Source organism: Cupressus sempervirens, chromosome 3 (genome assembly GCF_028749045.1).
Source record: "Cupressus sempervirens isolate cs-2001-9-10 chromosome 3, ASM2874904v1, whole genome shotgun sequence".
Lineage (NCBI taxonomy): Eukaryota > Viridiplantae > Streptophyta > Pinopsida > Cupressales > Cupressaceae > Cupressus > Cupressus sempervirens.
This window is the reverse complement of record NC_143120.1, coordinates 231,080,609-231,086,608: the sequence shown is the minus strand read 5'-3', so window position 1 is coordinate 231,086,608 and position 6,000 is coordinate 231,080,609.

Sequence of the window (6,000 nt, the reverse complement as noted above, 5' to 3'; positions counted from 1 at the left end):
AGAGAGAGAGAGAGGTGCTAATCTTTCTCAAGGCACCAAAATTCATAAATTTTCAAGGTCTATGTTAGGGTTGATAAAAATAGGAAACCATGTTAAATAGATGACACATCAAGAAGGTTAAAATAGAGTATATTTGGCAACCATGAAATTAAATTTGTAATTTATATTTGGAAACAATGTTCCCTTTTGATTGAATGTCTATTAATAACATGAACCCTAACAAATTTTTTAAATGCAACCCATACCAAACCATAACCTTATTAATAACCTGAACACCAATCATAAGTACAACATATAACCTAATAGTTACCCTAACACTAATCTTAAGTATAACAATAGAAAGTAACTTTTGAGCCTCCTTTCAATTTTAGAATGATGTCATTTTTCTGTCTATGGTTGATGAAGTTTAAGATATGCTCCTCGCTAAGTTGGATTAGAATTTGATTAGACGGGCATAAATAATGTTAACCATGGTAGGGGAGGAATTCCAGATCTTTCTCAAGGGTCTTACTAGTTTCTATGTAGGGTTTTTCCTCCAATTATTAGAGGACTCTATGTTTTTCCACCATCACTCATGTCATAAATTTTATTGTCCAGGGTTTTTCCTCTTTTAATTATTTCTAGCTTTGGACTAGTATAAATTATTTGACTAATTATCTTTCCATTGTGCAAACCATAGTGGCTTTCTGATATGATTTGTCCATGCCTTATCAACCCACTTCCTAGACTCAAAAGTCCATTGAGGGTTGTGAATATCTTCAAATGATCAAACATTATTCACCAACCATCTATTTTAAAGCTTATGTATCAGAAAAATCCAATTGATCTCATGCCCCCATCTTTCTTTTGGGCTTTTATCTTTCTTGTTATCAGTGACTCTTATGTTCTAATCATGCCTTTTCCTATGATCAAATCAAAGCTCTTCTCTCCCTCCTGTGCTAGCCCTAGTACCTACACCTTCTCTTAATAATGTCATTCTAACGGGGGACTACAATTGTGAGGAGTATAACTTAATGTAGGACTACAATTTAATGGGAATATTTTAGTTTTTTATTTAATAACACGTTGGAGAAGTAGAATGTTTGACAATATAAGTTAAGTGGGAATTTATTCTAAATGATATATAGAAACATAAAAATAAAACTATTTTTGGAAAAAAAAAAGAGAGGAAAAAACAATCATAAGAAAATAGGAGCAAATAGATAAATCTAAAAAAAGGAAAAGGCAAAAGTGATTTTATTTATCTTGTATTTTTAAGATGGGTAAATGGCCTCTTATGAGACCATCATAAATTTTTTCCAAGATTTGTATTTCAAGAAAGGATTATAAAATAATAAATTTATTAAATACTAGAGAATTCTTCTTTAGGGGTTTGCGAGAAAAGATCCATTGTGATTTACATTCTCTTCACTATTGGAAGATACAATAGCAATGATATTTGAATATTAATTTGGAGGTAAAAAATGTAATCATTCTATATATTTATTCATTTGCATTCCACATAGTTTTAGTCATCCTAAAGGGTAAAATTCAAGAGGTGAAAAATATATTTGTGGTCACATTGTTATGGTCGATCTGCCTTTTGGGGTAATATCTACATACCAATTCTGGTGAACTCTATATGCTAAACAAATATGAGAATGCATAGGCCTAAGATGTAACATTTTAGGAGCAATCAATATTGGCTCATACAAGTTTGAGACACACGAGATTGGGCTATATAGGTCTAAAAGTGTAAGGCAAGCACCGAGTCAGTCAATGGCTACCAAGGGGGTGAGTAGGTCCAAAAATAATTGCAAATATTGTTAAATGTCTCAAATGATAATGGTTTGGACCAAGGTCATTTGGAAAGGGGCATATATCATTATTATTATTGTTATTATACTAAATGGTTTTCTGACATACATATTTATATTGTACTAGTTAATATTAATCAAGAAACACATTAGTGTAATATGTTATTAATGTATTTTGATATCTTTATTTTTAGAATAGATAATATAAACATTTAGATTTGGTTTTCAATTATTGTTGTAAGCTTCATTTCAATTATGTTATATTATTTAAATTTGGTATCTATTTCTATATTGAAATAGTCAAATAAATTTTGGAAATAACTATGAAGTTATAGGAAATAAATTATTGTCACTTAGCAAAATTAATACAACAGTATTAGAGAAGGTGTATCCTATCATCGAAAGGGGTAATTAGAAATATAAATATTTATGAAGAGAAATGAGAAGATATTTATTACCTTTTAAAGTTTCTTAGATAGCTTAGATCCATCTTTTATATATATATATATATATATATATATATATATATATATATATATATATATATATATATATATATATAAAAGTTAATGAAATGACTCTTTTAGTGAAAATTTCAGAATGTGAGTGAGCATGACCCAAGAAGCCAAAATATTTGATTTTATTGCAAAGAGGCTTGGGATACTAATCACAAGGAAAATTATTAAGGTGTTAGTATAGTAAAATAACATAAAAGGGAAGGTTGGAAAAGAGGACATTTCTTTGGGTAGACTTTATGTTTGTAAAAATGGGGATGAAGTAGCTTCTTCATGTCCTTGTACAATGATGTTGAATAAATCAAGAAATTGTAATCAACTAAAAGTGGAATAACAAATTAAGATCCCCTAATTTTGATTAATCAATGGAAATGTTAGATGATACCTAATAATGCATCCATCAATTTGTATAATTATGCAATCATCAAATACGATCAAGTCAAACATCAAAAGCACCAAATCCAAAGTCCTAAAGGTTATATGCAATGATTCCCTAGTTTACTTTCTTAAAAGGAATCACACCTTTTAATAAAGTTAATTGGTTCACATGTGTACACATAAATTAAGAAAAAAGTAATAAAAGTCAAAAAGGTTGAATTTGTTCTAAATGACAAAAGAAACCTTTTTGACCTGTAAAGTGTACTTACATGGATCGTGGGAGAGGGTGTCTCAACCATTCATACACTTTGCATTTCATACACTTTGCATCTTATCCACTCACTGTCTCTATAAATCTATGAAAGAGAGGTTTACCATAGCTCAAAGGATCCATCATCTTGCATTGTAGTGTTATAATGTTATATTTAATCTAGATTTCTTTGGTAGATATCATTTAATACTTTAAATTAATATCATTACCTCATTGTATCTACTTTCATAGATTGTACTTAATTTCCTTATCATTCATAGTTTTAAGTGCATGCAACAACCAAGATCTTTGAGTGTTGTATGTAATAAATGCATTGTATCTCATTTGGATCTTCCATATTAAAGTGACTAATAATGGTTTTATATATCAAATCTGAGATCAAAGCTCATAAAACTATTATTCTCTCTAACTACTAACCCCCTATAGAAGTAATGATTTATTGAAGTGTAGGTGTTTAGTATTGGAGCATGTTCACACACACATTTATTTGGCACCCACCATGGGGCTAGAGTAAGTTTATAGCTCCATTTTGCACTCTTATGATCGTATTTTAGAAAAAACATACTATTTGTCATACGAGAAAACTTGCCATTACATGTGATAATTTTTTAAAAGTGTTTCACAACACCAAAGAAGAACATAATATCATATAATAAAAGAAATTATTCAATTTATTGCACCACTTTAGATCATTTTATCGTACAAGATGAGATATTGGCATTTCATCACGTGAAAAAGAAAAATTTTATCGTACAATAATATGGTGAAAAATGTCTCTATCTATTTTATCACACCAAAAACAACGAGAATGTTTTGAGGTCTAAATACTATTTATTTCAATTTTGATGTTTTATTTAATCTCATATGCTCTCTAATTACCTGTTTTGACTGCTAACTTATCTTGATGCAAGTTTTTATTTATTTATTTGAACTAACATGTAGGTTACCTTTGTCAAAGACTCAAAGCAACACTATTAGTGCTTTGTGTTGTAGGTTACCTCAGCTAAAGAAATGGACTTATTGATTACTAATGCATGGTTTTGTAGGTTTCCATCAAATATCAACTAAAAATTATTCTTTATTAGTTGATTTCATAGTCACATTTAGCTAACTACAATGTATCTCACTTGTTTTGTATTTTGTCGAGGAAGTACTTTAAGCAAGAAAATAGAAACCTGTAAGGCTTAGGATTAGCATTTATGAGAAGTCCTTGGATAAACATGTGTCTTGTCTGTTTGGGAGAACACAAAGGAGTAGGAAAGTATACTCTTATCCCTTGTGGAGAATCACAAATATAGACCCTAAATGTCTATTCACTTATGCTTTAAGCTTTACAAGGTTTGTTGGTTGAGGTAAAAATCTCTCAAAAAGGAGCTATAATATTTGTGCAAGGTGGGGGGATATTCTCTCCTAAAAACACTCACCATAGATATCCTTTTAATCATTTGAAGGTGGGATATGACATTGGTTCTTATTGAGATCTAACCTTTTAACATATTCCATTGAGCTCTCAGAAACAACAAAAATACAAGTGCCCTTTAGAGGGTAACACGACTGTGTGAGTTGCATGGATACACATAAGTTGTGAGAAAAGGTTTTGGTTTCCTCAACCAATTTGTTATTGATAGAGATAAGGAAGTGTGTTATTAATTCATGAAATCCACTTCATAATTATTCCAACAAGTCTATTTTATCTCATGTAGGATTGTTTGTGATATTTTGTTAGCTTTGTGCTTGCAAGATTAGTACTAACATTTAGTGATCATTCAAAACCAAAATGTGAGAAAACGAACATTTATAATCTTGAATAATACTACTCCGTACTTTCTTCTTTCTTTTACCATTGTCAAGTCTTGGTTTTTTACATTCGTAGTTATCATCTTGAAAACATGGTCTTTGTTTGAGTAAAAATCTTTGCACTTGTTGTCCAAACAATAAACTCTACTAAAAATAGTCACAAACATATCTAAACTAGAAAACTAGGTCAAGGAAAACAAAATTTCAACCAACAATGTTAAAACTTGATAAAACTCATGCAAAATATCATATGATAAAAGATTTCTAGAGCATTTCATCATGTTTAGTTGGAGCATTTCATCGTATGTTTGAGCATATTATCACATGGGTATAATAAAGTTTATCACATGCCTTCAGGGCATTTCATCATTCTGTCTATGTATGTTATCATAAATAGAAAAGAAAATTATTGCATGATACAAGGTTGATAGTTTCTTAATTTTTCCCTTGTAAGAGTTTAATCACATCTACTTAAGGGATTTTATCATGCTCAGAAGGTAGTTTCATCGTTTGAGCTATCGTTATCGCACCCTTAATAGAGTTTTTTTGCGCTGTCTCTAAGAGTCCAATAATATATTTGGCAAAACAACAAAAAAGCAAAACTTTATTCCTTGGTCATTATAGCTCAATTTGAAGCTACATTCTAGTTTTTCTATCAGAGAGTCTGAAGTGTCCTTTTGCGAAAGATATATTAGTAAACAAATTACCTATGTTGGTTTAGAGTGTATAAAATTGACTTTGTCCTATTCCATCATCAATTCCAAATGTCAACAACCTTGTTCACAACAAGCGCCATAACATCAGAAATTCAAGCCTCGATGTTGGTTCCTTGTAACAAGTCCATAATCAATTTTGCATTCAAACTCAACACATCTTGAGACAAGTCAAGAACTATATTACCTAGGCTGGGAATATCATAAACCTAGTTATCTATTAGCTATGGTCACAACATTTTTTTATGCCAGTGGAAACTAGGAGCCAAAAAGAAAGGATTGATAAAGGGAAAGCTATTTAAAATTCTTTAGAGAAAATACTAGCATATTGGAAATAAAGGTCAAAATCAAAGTCAAAATTAGCACCACCTCAGACCTCACATCTAAACACATTGAGTCAATTTTGGTGATTTAACCTTCACTCATGACAATGAGGACAATTAACTAAAAGATCCAAAGGAAAATATCAAACAAACACAACGTAGTCAATAACACAACATGTAAATAGTAATCCACCTCAAATGATGAAC